Source organism: Channa argus, unplaced genomic scaffold (genome assembly GCF_033026475.1).
Source record: "Channa argus isolate prfri unplaced genomic scaffold, Channa argus male v1.0 Contig022, whole genome shotgun sequence".
Lineage (NCBI taxonomy): Eukaryota > Metazoa > Chordata > Actinopteri > Anabantiformes > Channidae > Channa > Channa argus.
The window spans coordinates 1-13,587 of NW_027125241.1; the positions used below are offsets into that span (position 1 = coordinate 1).

The following is a 13,587-nucleotide window of genomic DNA, read 5'->3' on the forward strand; positions in this document are numbered from 1 at the left end:
CCAATTAAGTGTGTCAATGCTATTGTCTTTATGAAATGCGAAAAGGTGTTTACAATTGTTTTTCAATTTAGCAGGCGCATTCCCTCAGCCTCGTTGGCGCAGTTGGCAGTGCGTCAGTCTCATAATCTGAAGGTCGTGAGTTCAAGCCTCACACGACGCAGGTTTTTCGTAGAATGGACAGCTTCGACATATGTGCGGTCCTCTACCTTCCAGAGACAGCATTGGTAATCCAAAGGTCAAAGGAATAAAGTCTTCAGCACAACAAGTGTTCTTTCCGTGAACTCCAGCTCCCCTCTCTAGTACCGAGATTTGTGCCAGTCAAGGAGCTTAGACTTCAACACCTGCACATTTTCACACCACTAGAATGACATGAAACAGAACAAAGGAAAAAGGGAGGGTATGCTATAAAGATGTTTTGAGACAGTTCTACCTTCTCTCCATCTCTTGAGTAGACTTGAGGGCTGGGCAGCCTCCGAAACTGTTTTACCATCCAACAAAACATTCTGTCCCAAGTACTAACCTCATTAGTCTGAAGACAATTAATGAAGACTCAATTAAGGGCGTCAATGCTAATGCCTTTGTGAAATGCGAAATGATGTTTACATTTTTTCAATTTAGCATGCTTTTTCCCTCAGCCTCGGTAGTTCAGTGGTGATGAGGATAGATGTGATGAGGTGTTTACATTTTTTGTCAAGCCTGACACGAGGCAGGTCTATTGTAGAATGGCCAGCTTGGACATATGTGCAGTCCTCTACCTTCTAGAGAGAGCATTGGTAATGCAAAGGACAAAGGAATAAAGGCTTTAGGAGAACAAGTGTTTTTTTTCCGTGAACTCTAGATGCTTCAAGCATATATAAAACCTAAAATTCAACCCAAACTAAAGCGGACATCCAGGAATTGCGCTCCCCTGTCTAATACCCAAGATGTGTGCCAGTCAAGGAGCTTAGATTTCAACACCTGCAAATTTTCACACCACTAGAAGGGCATGAAACAGAACAAAGGAAAAAGGGAAGGTATGCTATAAAGATGTTTTAAGACATTTCTACCTTCTCTCCATCTCTTGAGTAGACGTGATGGGTGGACAGCTTCCGAAACAGTTTTACCTTTCAACAAAACATTCTGTCCCAAGTACAAATGTCATTAGTGCGACTGTCCAGTGGTGCAGTGGAACACAATGTGGGCATTGGTAGTTCAGTGGTGATGAGGTTAGTATGTGGTTTAGTAAGTAGTACTGATGGACCATCAAGAAAAAGATTCTGTCTACACGCGATGGCGTCTTCAATGGAACTCTTTTTTCCAACACGTGGGCATTGGTGGTTCAGTGGTTGAATTCTCGCCTGCCACGCGGGAGACCCGGGTTCGATTCCCGGCCAATGCAAGCGCCTCTTTAAAAGTCTCAGCTTGACTGACTGATATGCAGTAACAGAGGTCTCAGCCTTCTATTTATTCTCAGGACAATTAATGAAGACCCAATTAAGTGTGTCAATGCTATTGTCTTTATGAACTGCGAAAAGGTGTTTACAATTAACAGTTGGCAGCGCGTCAGTCTCATAATCTGAAGGTCGTGAGATCAAGCCTCACACGAGGCAGGTTTTTCGTAGAATGGACAGCTTCGACATATGTGCGGTCCTCTACCTTCCAGAGACAGCATTGGTAATCCAAAGGTCAAAGGAATAAAGTCTTCAGCACAACAAGTGTTCTTTCCGTGAACTCCAGCTCCCCTCTCTAGTACCGAGATTTGTGCCAGTCAAGGAGCTTAGACTTCAACACCTGCACATTTTCACACCACTAGAATGACATGAAACAGAACACAGGAAAAAGGGAGGGTATGCTATAAAGATGTTTTGAGACAGTTCTACCTTCTCTCCATCTCTTGAGTAGACGTGAGGGCTGGGCAGCCTCCGAAACTGTTTTACCATCCAACAAAACATTCTGTCCCAAGTACTAACCTCAATAGTCTGAAGACAATTAATGAAGACTCAATTAAGGGCGTCAATGCTATTGCCTTTGTGAAATGCGAAAAGATGTTTACATTTTTTCAATTTAGCATGCTTTTTCCCTCAGCCTCGGTAGTTCAGTGGTGATGAGGATAGATGTGATGAGGTGTTTACATTTTTTGTCAAGCCTGACACGAGGCAGGTCTATTGTAGAATGGCCAGCTTGGACATATGTGCAGTCCTCTACCTTCTAGAGAGAGCATTGGTAATGCAAAGGACAAAGGAATAAAGGCTTTAGGAGAACAAGTGTTTTTTTTCCGTGAACTCTAGATGCTTAAAGCATATATAAAACCTAAAATTCAAGCCAAACTAAAGCGGACATCCAGGAATTGCGCTCCCCTGTCTAATACCCAAGATGTGTGCCAGTCAAGGAGCTTAGATTTCAACACCTGCAAATTTTCACACCACTAGAAGGGCATGAAACAGAACAAAGGAAAAAGGGAAGGTATGCTATAAAGATGTTTTAAAACATTTCTACCTTCTCTCCATCTCTTGAGTAGACGTGATGGGTGGACAGCTTCCGAAACAGTTTTCCAACAAAACATTCTGTCCCAAGTACTAACTTTATTAGTGTGACTGTCCAGAGGTGCAGTGGAACACAATGTGGGCATTGGTAGTTCAGTGGTGATGAGGTTAGTGTGTGGTTTAGTACGTAGTACTGATGGACCATCAAAAAACATTCTGTCTACACGCGATGGCGTCTTCAATAGAACTCTTTTCTCCGGCACATGAGCATTGGTGGTTCAGTGGTCGAATTCTCGCCTCTGCATCTGCAAATTCTCACCCCACTAGGATGGCATGAAACACAACAAAGGGAAAAAGGAAGGTATGCTATAAAGATGATTTAAGACACTTCTACCTTCTCTCCATCTCTTGAGTAGACACGAGGGTTGGGCAGTTTCCGAAACTGTTTTACCTTTCAGCAAAACATTCTGTCCCAAGTACAAATGTCATTAGTGCGACTGTCCAGTGGTGCAGTGGAACACAATGTGGGCATTGGTAGTTCAGTGGTGATGAGGTTAGTATGTGGTTTAGTATGTAGTACTGATGGACCATCAAGAAAAAGATTCTGTCTACACGCGATGGCGTCTTCAATGGAACTCCTTTTTCCAACACGTGGGCATTGGTGGTTCAGTGGTCGAATTCTCGCCTGCCACGCGGGAGACCCGGGTTGGATTCCTGGTCAATGCAAGCGCCTCTTTAAAAGTCTCAGCTTGACTGACTGATATGCAGTAACAGAGGTCTCAGCCTTCTATTTATTCTCAGGACAATTAATGAAGACCCAATTAAGTGTGTCAATGCTATTGTCTTTATGAAATGCGAAAAGGTGTTTACAATTGTTTTTCAATTTAGCAGGCGCATTCCCTCAGCCTCGTTGGCGCAGTTGGCAGCGCGTCAGTCTCATAATCTGAAGGTCGTGAGTTCAAGCCTCACACGAGGCAGGTTTTTCGTAGAATGGACAGCTTCGACATATGTGCGGTCCTCTACCTTCCAGAGACAGCATTGGTAATCCAAAGGTCAAAGGAATAAAGTCTTCAGCACAACAAGTGTTCTTTCCGTGAACTCCAGCTCCCCTCTCTAGTACCGAGATTTGTGCCAGTCAAGGAGCTTAGACTTCAACACCTGCACATTTTCACACCACTAGAATGACATGAAACAGAACAAAGGAAAAAGGGAGGGTATGCTATAAAGATGTTTTGAGACAGTTCTACCTTCTCTCCATCTCTTGAGTAGACGTGAGGGCTGGGCAGCCTCCGAAACTGTTTTACCATCCAACAAAACATTCTGTCCCAAGTACTAACCTCAATAGTCTGAAGACAATTAATGAAGACTCAATTAAGGGCGTCAATGCTATTGCCTTTGTGAAATGCGAAAAGATGTTTACATTTTTTCAATTTAGCATGCTTTTTCCCTCAGCCTCGGTAGTTCAGTGGTGATGAGGATAGATGTGATGAGGTGTTTACATTTTTTGTCAAGCCTGACACGAGGCAGGTCTATTGTAGAATGGCCAGCTTGGACATATGTGCAGTCCTCTACCTTCTAGAGAGAGCATTGGTAATGCAAAGGACAAAGGAATAAAGGCTTTAGGAGAACAAGTGTTTTTTTCCGTGAACTCTAGATGCTTAAAGCATATATAAAACCTAAAATTCAACCCAAACTAAAGCGGACATCCAGGAATTGCGCTCCCCTGTCTAATACCCAAGATGTGTGCCAGTCAAGGAGCTTAGATTTCAACACCTGCAAATTTTCACACCACTAGAAGGGCATGAAACAGAACAAAGGAAAAAGGGAAGGTATGCTATAAAGATGTTTTAAGACATTTCTACCTTCTCTCCATCTCTTGAGTAGACGTGATGGGTGGACAGCTTCCGAAACAGTTTTCCAACAAAACATTCTGTCCCAAGTACTAACTTCATTAGTGTGACTGTCCAGAGGTGCAGTGGAACACAATGTGGGCATTGGTAGTTCAGTGGTGATGAGGTTAGTGTGTGGTTTAGTACGTAGTACTGATGGACCATCAAAAAACATTCTGTCTACACGCGATGGCGTCTTCAATGGAACTCTTTTCTCCGGCACATGGGCATTGGTGGTTCAGTGGTCGAATTCTCGCCTCTGCATCTGCAAATTCTCACCCCACTAGGATGGCATGAAACACAACAAAGGGAAAAAGGAAAGTATGCTATAAAGATGATTTAAGACACTTCTACCTTCTCTCCATCTCTTGAGTAGACACGAGGGTTGGGCAGTTTCCGAAACTGTTTTACCTTTCAGCAAAACATTCTGTCCCAAGTACAAATGTCATTAGTGCGACTGTCCAGTGGTGCAGTGGAACACAATGTGGGCATTGGTAGTTCAGTGGTGATGAGGTTAGTATGTGGTTTAGCATGTAGTACTGATGGACCATCAAGAAAAAGATTCTGTCTACACGCGATGGCGTCTTCAATGGAACTCCTTTTTCCAACACGTGGGCATTGGTGGATCAGTGGTCGAATTCTCGCCTGCCACGCGGGAGACCCGGGTTCGATTCCCGGCCAATGCAAGCACCTCTTTAAAAGTCTCACAACTCAAAATGAGCGCAGCTTGACTGACTGATGTGCAGTAACAGAGGTCTCAGCCTTCTATTTATTCTCAGGACAATTAATGAAGACCCAATTAAGTGTGTCAATGCTATTGTCTTTATGAAATGCGAAAAGGTGTTTACAATTGTTTTTCAATTTAGAAGGCGCATTCCCTCAGCCTCGTTGGCGCAGTTGGCAGCGCGTCAGTCTCATAATCTGAAGGTCGTGAGTTCAAGCCTCACACGAGGCAGGTTTTTCGTAGAATGGACAGCTTCGACATATGTGCGGTCCTCTACCTTCCAGAGACAGCATTGGTAATCCAAAGGTCAAAGGAATAAAGTCTTCAGCACAACAAGTGTTCTTTCCGTGAACTCCAGCTCCCCTCTCTAGTACCGAGATTTGTGCCAGTCAAGGAGCTTAGACTTCAACACCTGCACATTTTCACACCACTAGAATGACATGAAACAGAACAAAGGAAAAAGGGAGTGTATGCTATAAAGATGTTTTGAGACAGTTCTACCTTCTCTCCATCTCTTGAGTAGACTTGAGGGCTGGGCAGCCTCCGAAACTGTTTTACCATCCAACAAAACATTCTGTCCCAAGTACTAACCTCAATAGTCTGAAGACAATTAATGAAGACTCAATTAAGGGCGTCAATGCTATTGCCTTTGTGAAATGCGAAAAGATGTTTACATTTTTTCAATTTAGCATGCTTTTTCCCTCAGCCTCGGTAGTTCAGTGGTGATGAGGATAGATGTGATGAGGTGTTTACATTTTTTGTCAAGCCTGACACGAGGCAGGTCTATTGTAGAATGGCCAGCTTGGACATATGTGCAGTCCTCTACCTTCTAGAGAGAGCATTGGTAATGCAAAGGACAAAGGAATAAAGGCTTTAGGAGAACAAGTGTTTTTTTCCGTGAACTCTAGATGCTTAAAGCATATATAAAACCTAAAATTCAAGCCAAACTAAAGCGGACATCCAGGAATTGCGCTCCCCTGTCTAATACCCAAGATGTGTGCCAGTCAAGGAGCTTAGATTTCAACACCTGCAAATTTTCACACCACTAGAAGGGCATGAAACAGAACAAAGGAAAAAGGGAAGGTATGCTATAAAGATGTTTTAAGACATTTCTACCCTCTCTCCATCTCTTGAGTAAACGTGATGGGTGGACAGCTTCCGAAACAGTTTTCCAACAAAACATTCTGTCCCAAGTACTAACTTTATTAGTGTGACTGTCCAGAGGTGCAGTGGAACACAATGTGGGCATTGGTAGTTCAGTGGTGATGAGGTTAGTGTTGGGTTTAGTACGTAGTACTGATGGACCATCAAAAAACATTCTGTCTACACGCGATGGCGTCTTCAATGGAACTCCTTTCTCCGGCACATGGGCATTGGTGGTTCAGTGGTCGAATTCTCGCCTCTGCATCTGCAAATTCTCACCCCACTAGAATGGCATGAAACACAACAAAGGGAAAAAGGAAGGTATGCTATAAAGATGATTTAAGACACTTCTACCTTCTCTCCATCTCTTGAGTAGACACGAGGGTTGGGCAGTTTCCGAAACTGTTTTACCTTTCAGCAAAACATTCTGTCCCAAGTACAAATGTCATTAGTGCGACTGTCCAGTGGTGCAGTGGAACACAATGTGGGCATTGGTAGTTCAGTGGTGATGAGGTTAGTATGTGGTTTAGTATGTAGTACTGATGGACCATCAAGAAAAAGATTCTGTCTACACGCGATGGCGTCTTCAATGGAACTCCTTTTTCTAACACGTGGGCATTGGTGGTTCAGTGGTCGAATTCTCGCCTGCCACGCGGGAGACCCGGGTTGGATTCCCGGTCAATGCAAGCGCCTCTTTAAAAGTCTCAGCTTGACTGACTGATATGCAGTAACAGAGGTCTCAGCCTTCTATTTATTCTCAGGACAATTAATGAAGACCCAATTAAGTGTGTCAATGCTATTGTCTTTATGAAATGCGAAAAGGTGTTTACAATTAACAGTTGGCAGCGCGTCAGTCTCATAATCTGAAGGTCGTGAGTTCAAGCCTCACACGAGGCAGGTTTTTCGTAGAATGGACAGCTTCGACATATGTGCGGTCCTCTACCTTCCAGAGACAGCATTGGTAATCCAAAGGTCAAAGGAATAAAGTCTTCAGCACAACAAGTGTTCTTTCCGTGAACTCCAGCTCCCCTCTCTAGTACCGAGATTTGTGCCAGTCAAGGAGCTTAGACTTCAACACCTGCACATTTTCACACCACTAGAATGACATGAAACAGAACAAAGGAAAAAGGGAGGGTATGCTATAAAGATGTTTTGAGACAGTTCTACCTTCTCTCCATCTCTTGAGTAGACGTGAGGGCTGGGCAGCCTCCGAAACTGTTTTACCATCCAACAAAACATTCTGTCCCAAGTACTAACCTCAATAGTCTGAAGACAATTAATGAAGACTCAATTAAGGGCGTCAATGCTATTGCCTTTGTGAAATGCGAACAGATGTTTACATCTTTTCAATTTAGCATGCTTTTTCCCTCAGCCTCGGTAGTTCAGTGGTGATGAGGATAGATGTGATGAGGTGTTTACATTTTTTGTCAAGCCTGACACGAGGCAGGTCTATTGTAGAATGGCCAGCTTGGACATATGTGCAGTCCTCTACCTTCTAGAGAGAGCATTGGTAATGCAAAGGACAAAGGAATAAAGGCTTTAGGAGAACAAGTGTTTTTTTCCGTGAACTCTAGATGCTTAAAGCATATATAAACCTAAAATTCAACCCAAACTAAAGCGGACATCCAGGAATTGCGCTCCCCTGTCTAATACCCAAGATGTGTGCCAGTCAAGGAGCTTAGATTTCAACACCTGCAAATTTTCACACCACTAGAAGGGCATGAAACAGAACAAAGGAAAAAGGGAAGGTATGCTATAAAGATGTTTTAAGACATTTCTACCTTCTCTCCATCTCTTGAGTAGACGTGATGGGTGGACAGCTTCCGAAACAGTTTTCCAACAAAACATTCTGTCCCAAGTAATAACTTCATTAGTGTGACTGTCCAGAGGTGCAGTGGAACACAATGTGGGCATTGGTAGTTCAGTGGTGATGAGGTTAGTGTGTGGTTTAGTACGTAGTACTGATGGACCATCAAAAAACATTCTGTCTACACGCGATGGCGTCTTCAATAGAACTCTTTTCTACGGCACATGGGCATTGGTGGTTCAGTGCTCGAATTCTCGCCTCTGCATCTGCAAATTCTCACCCCACTAGGATGGCATGAAACACAACAAAGGGAAAAAGGAAGGTATGCTATAAAGATGATTTAAGACACTTCTACCTTCTCTCCATCTCTTGAGTACACACGAGGGTTGGGCAGTTTCCGAAACTGTTTTACCTTTCAGCAAAACATTCTGTCCCAAGTACAAATGTCATTAGTGCGACTGTCCAGTGGTGCAGTGGAACACAATGTGGGCATTGGTAGTTCAGTGGTGATGAGGTTAGTATGTGGTTTAGTATGTAGTACTGATGGACCATCAAGAAAAAGATTCTGTCTACACGCGATGGCGTCTTCAATGGAACTCCTTTTTCCAACACGTGGGCATTGGTGGTTCAGTGGTCGAATTCTCGCCTGCCACGCGGGAGACCCGGGTTCAGAGGTCTCAGCCTTCTATTTATTCTCAGGACAATTAATGAAGACCCAATTAAGTGTGTCAATGCTATTGTCTTTATGAAATGCGAAAAGGTGTTTACAATTGTTTTTCAATTTAGCAGGCGCATTCCCTCAGCCTCGTTGGCGCAGTTGGCAGCGCGTCAGTCTCATAATCTGAAGGTAGTGAGTTCAAGCCTCACACGAGGCAGGTTTTTCGTAGAATGGACAGCTTCGACATATGTGCGGTCCTCTACCTTCCAGAGACAGCATTGGTAATCCAAAGGTCAAAGGAATAAAGTCTTCAGCACAACAAGTGTTCTTTCCGTGAACTCCAGCTCCCCTCTCTAGTACCGAGACTTGTGCCAGTCAAGGAGCTTAGACTTCAACACCTGCACATTTTCACACCACTAGAATGACATGAAACAGAACAAAGGAAAAAGGGAGGGTATGCTATAAAGATGTTTTGAGACAGTTCTACCTTCTCTCCATCTCTTGAGTAGACTTGAGGGCTGGGCAGCCTCCGAAACTGTTTTACAACAAAACATTCTGTCCCAAGTACTAACCTCATTAGTCTGAAGACAATTAATGAAGACTCAATTAAGGGCGTCAATGCTATTGCCTTTGTGAAATGTGAAAAGATGTTTACATTTTTTCAATTTAGCATGCTTTTTCCCTCAGCCTCGGAAGTTCAGTGGTGATGAGGATAGATGTGATGAGGTGTTTACATTTTTTGTCAAGCCTGACACGAGGCAGGTCTATTGTAGAATGGCCAGCTTGGACATATGTGCAGTCCTCTACCTTCTAGAGAGAGCATTGGTAATGCAAAGGACAAAGGAATAAAGGCTTTAGGAGAACAAGTGTTTTTTTCCGTGAACTCTAGATGCTTAAAGCATATATAAAACCTAAAATTCAACCCAAACTAAAGCGGACATCAAGGAATTGCGCTCCCCTGTCTAATACCCAAGATGTGTGCCAGTCAAGGAGCTTAGATTTCAACACCTGCAAATTTTCACACCACTAGAAGGGCATGAAACAGAACAAAGGAAAAAGGGAAGGTATGCTATAAAGATGTTTTAAAACATTTCTACCTTCTCTCCATCTCTTGAGTAGACGTGATGGGTGGACAGCTTCCGAAACAGTTTTCCAACAAAACATTCTGTCCCAAGTACTAACTTCATTAGTGTGACTGTCCAGAGGTGCAGTGGAACACAATGTGGGCATTGGTAGTTCAGTGGTGATGAGGTTAGTGTGTGGTTTAGTACGTAGTACTGATGGACCATCAAAAAACATTCTGTCTACACGCGATGGCGTCTTCAATGGAACTCCTTTTTCCAACACGTGGGCATTGGTGGTTCAGTGGTCGAATTCTCGCCTGCCACGCGGGAGACCCGGGTTCGATTCCCGGCCAATGCAAGCGCCTCTTTAAAAGTCTCAGCTTGACTGACTGATATGCAGTAACAGAGGTCTCAGCCTTCTATTTATTCTCAGGACAATTAATGAAGACCCAATTAAGTGTGTCAATGCTATTCTCTTTATGAAATGCGAAAAGGTGTTTACAATTAACAGTTGGCAGCGCGTCAGTCTCATAATCTGAAGGTCGTGAGTTCAAGCCTCACACGAGGCAGGTTTTTCGTAGAATGGACAGCTTCGACATATGTGCGGTCCTCTACCTTCCAGAGACAGCATTGGTAATCCAAAGGTCAAAGGAATAAAGTCTTCAGCACAACAAGTGTTCTTTCCGTGAACTCCAGCTCCCCTCTCTAGTACCGAGATTTGTGCCAGTCAAGGAGCTTAGACTTCAACACCTGCACATTTTCACACCACTAGAATGACATGAAACAGAACAAAGGAAAAAGGGAGGGTATGCTATAAAGATGTTTTGAGACAGTTCTACCTTCTCTCCATCTCTTGAGTAGACGTGAGGGCTGGGCAGCCTCCGAAACTGTTTTACCATCCAACAAAACATCCTGTCCCAAGTACTAACCTCAATAGTCTGAAGACAATTAATGAAGACTCAATTAAGGGCGTCAATGCTATTGCCTTTGTGAAATGCGAAAAGATGTTTACATTTTTTCAATTTAGCATGCTTTTTCCCTCAGCCTCGGTAGTTCAGTGGTGATGAGGATAGATGTGATGAGGTGTTTACATTTTTTGTCAAGCCTGACACGAGGCAGGTCTATTGTAGAATGGCCAGCTTGGACATATGTGCAGTCCTCTACCTTCTAGAGAGAGCATTGGTAATGGAAAGGACAAAGGAATAAAGGCTTTAGGAGAACAAGTGTTTTTTTCCGTGAATTCTAGATGCTTAAAGCATATATAAAACCTAAAATTCAAGCCAAACTAAAGCGGACATCCAGGAATTGCGCTCCCCTGTCTAATACCCAAGCTGTGTGCCAGTCAAGGAGCTTAGATTTCAACACCTGCAAATTTTCACACCACTAGAAGGGCATGAAACAGAACAAAGGAAAAAGGGAAGGTATGCTATAAAGATGTTTTAAAACATTTCTACCTTCTCTCCATCTCTTGAGTAGACGTGATGGGTGGACAGCTTCCGAAACAGTTTTCCAACAAAACATTCTGTCCCAAGTACTAACTTCATTAGTGTGACTGTCCAGAGGTGCAGTGGAACACAATGTGGGCATTGGTAGTTCAGTGGTGATGAGGTTAGTGTACGTACTGCTAGTACGTACTGCCTTTAGTACGTAGTACTGATGGACCATCAAAAAACATTCTGTCTACACGCGATGGCGTCTTCAATGGAACTCCTTTCTCCGGCACATGGGCATTGGTGGTTCAGTGGTCGAATTCTCGCCTCTGCATCTGCAAATTCTCACCCCACTAGAATGGCATGAAACACAACAAAGGGAAAAAGGAAGGTATGCTATAAAGATGATTTAAGACACTTCTACCTTCTCTCCATCTCTTGAGTAGACACGAGGGTTGGGCAGTTTCCGAAACTGTTTTACCTTTCAGCAAAACATTCTGTCCCAAGTACAAATGTCATTAGTGCGACTGTCCAGTGGTGCAGTGGAACACAATGTGGGCATTGGTAGTTCAGTGGTGATGAGGTTAGTATGTGGTTTAGTATGTAGTACTGATGGACCATCAAGAAAAAGATTCTGTCTACACGCGATGGCGTCTTCAATGGAACTCCTTTTTCCAACACGTGGGCATTGGTGGTTCAGTGGTCGAATTCTCGCCTGCCACGCGGGAGACCCGGGTTCGATTCCCGGCCAATGCAAGTACCTCTTTAAAAGTCTCACAACTCAAAATGAGCGCAGCTTGACTGACTGATATGCAGTAACAGAGGTCTCAGCCTTCTATTTATTCTCAGGACAATTAATGAAGACCCAATTAAGTGTGTCAATGCTATTGTCTTTATGAAATGCGAAAAGGTGTTTACAATTGTTTTTCAATTTAGCAGGCGCATTCCCTCAGCCTCGTTGGCGCAGTTGGCAGCGCGTCAGTCTCATAATCTGAAGGTCGTGAGTTCAAGCCTCACACGAGGCAGGTTTTTCGTAGAATGGACAGCTTCGACATATGTGCGGTCCTCTACCTTCCAGAGACAGCATTGGTAATCCAAAGGTCAAAGGAATAAAGTCTTCAGCACAACAAGTGTTCTTTCCGTGAACTCCAGCTCCCCTCTCTAGTACCGAGACTTGTGCCAGTCAAGGAGCTTAGACTTCAACACCTGCACATTTTCACACCACTAGAATGACATGAAACAGAACAAAGGAAAAAGGGAGGGTATGCTATAAAGATGTTTTGAGACAGTTCTACCTTCTCTCCATCTCTTGAGTAGACTTGAGGGCTGGGCAGCCTCCGAAACTGTTTTACAACAAAACATTCTGTCCCAAGTACTAACCTCATTAGTCTGAAGACAATTAATGAAGACTCAATTAAGGGCGTCAATGCTATTGCCTTTGTGAAATGTGAAAAGATGTTTACATTTTTTCAATTTAGCATGCTTTTTCCCTCAGCCTCGGAAGTTCAGTGGTGATGAGGATAGATGTGATGAGGTGTTTACATTTTTTGTCAAGCCTGACACGAGGCAGGTCTATTGTAGAATGGCCAGCTTGGACATATGTGCAGTCCTCTACCTTCTAGAGAGAGCATTGGTAATGCAAAGGACAAAGGAATAAAGGCTTTAGGAGAACAAGTGTTTTTTTCCGTGAACTCTAGATGCTTAAAGCATATATAAAACCTAAAATTCAAGCCAAACTAAAGCGGACATCCAGGAATTGCGCTCCCCTGTCTAATACCCAAGATGTGTGCCAGTCAAGGAGCTTAGATTTCAACACCTGCAAATTTTCACACCACTAGAAGGGCATGAAACAGAACAAAGGAAAAAGGGAAGGTATGCTATAAAGATGTTTTAGGACATTTCTACCTTCTCTCCATCTGTTGAGTAGACGTGATGGGTGGACAGCTTCCAAAACAGTTTTACCTTTCAACAAAACATTCTGTCCCAAGTACCAATGTCATTAGTGCGACTGTCCAGTGGTGCAGTGGGACACAATGTGGGCATTGGTAGTTCAGTGGTGATGAGGTTAGTATGTGGTTTAGTATGTAGTACTGATGGACCATCAAGAAAAAGATTCTGTCTACACGCGATGGCGTCTTCAATGGAACTCCTTTATCCAACACGTGGGCATTGGTGGTTCAGTGGTCGAATTCTCGCCTGCCACGCGGGAGACCCGGGTTCGATTCCCGGCCAATGCAAGCGCCTCTTTAAAAGTCTCAGCTTGACTGACTGATATGCAGTAACAGAGGTCTCAGCCTTCTATTTATTCTCAGAACAATTAATGAAGACCCAATTAAGTGTGTCAAAGCTATTGTCTTTATGAAATGCGAAAAGGTGTTTACAATTAACAGTTGGCAGCGCGTCAGTCTCA

The 13,587-nt window shown here is 43.5% G+C and overlaps 8 non-coding genes across 8 annotated transcripts; all 8 read left to right on the forward strand.

Moving 5' to 3' along the window:
• The first annotated feature begins 1,307 nt into the window (after nucleotides 1-1,307).
• Nucleotides 1,308-1,378, forward strand: trnag-gcc (transfer RNA glycine (anticodon GCC)). Its single transcript has one exon. It is a non-coding gene; the product is annotated as a tRNA-Gly (tRNA).
• A 1,988-nt stretch (nucleotides 1,379-3,366) lies between these two features.
• Nucleotides 3,367-3,439, forward strand: trnam-cau (transfer RNA methionine (anticodon CAU)). The gene has a single exon. It is a non-coding gene; the product is annotated as a tRNA-Met (tRNA).
• Nucleotides 3,440-5,233: 1,794 nt separating this feature from the next.
• trnam-cau (transfer RNA methionine (anticodon CAU)) lies at nucleotides 5,234-5,306 on the forward strand. The gene has a single exon. It is a non-coding gene; the product is annotated as a tRNA-Met (tRNA).
• Nucleotides 5,307-8,827: 3,521 nt separating this feature from the next.
• trnam-cau (transfer RNA methionine (anticodon CAU)) lies at nucleotides 8,828-8,900 on the forward strand. The gene has a single exon. It is a non-coding gene; the product is annotated as a tRNA-Met (tRNA).
• Nucleotides 8,901-10,034: 1,134 nt separating this feature from the next.
• trnag-gcc (transfer RNA glycine (anticodon GCC)) lies at nucleotides 10,035-10,105 on the forward strand. The gene has a single exon. It is a non-coding gene; the product is annotated as a tRNA-Gly (tRNA).
• Nucleotides 10,106-11,862: 1,757 nt separating this feature from the next.
• On the forward strand, nucleotides 11,863-11,933 carry trnag-gcc (transfer RNA glycine (anticodon GCC)). Its single transcript has one exon. It is a non-coding gene; the product is annotated as a tRNA-Gly (tRNA).
• A 196-nt stretch (nucleotides 11,934-12,129) lies between these two features.
• trnam-cau (transfer RNA methionine (anticodon CAU)) lies at nucleotides 12,130-12,202 on the forward strand. Its single transcript has one exon. It is a non-coding gene; the product is annotated as a tRNA-Met (tRNA).
• Nucleotides 12,203-13,343: 1,141 nt separating this feature from the next.
• trnag-gcc (transfer RNA glycine (anticodon GCC)) lies at nucleotides 13,344-13,414 on the forward strand. Its single transcript has one exon. It is a non-coding gene; the product is annotated as a tRNA-Gly (tRNA).
• Nucleotides 13,415-13,587: the final 173 nt, after the last annotated feature.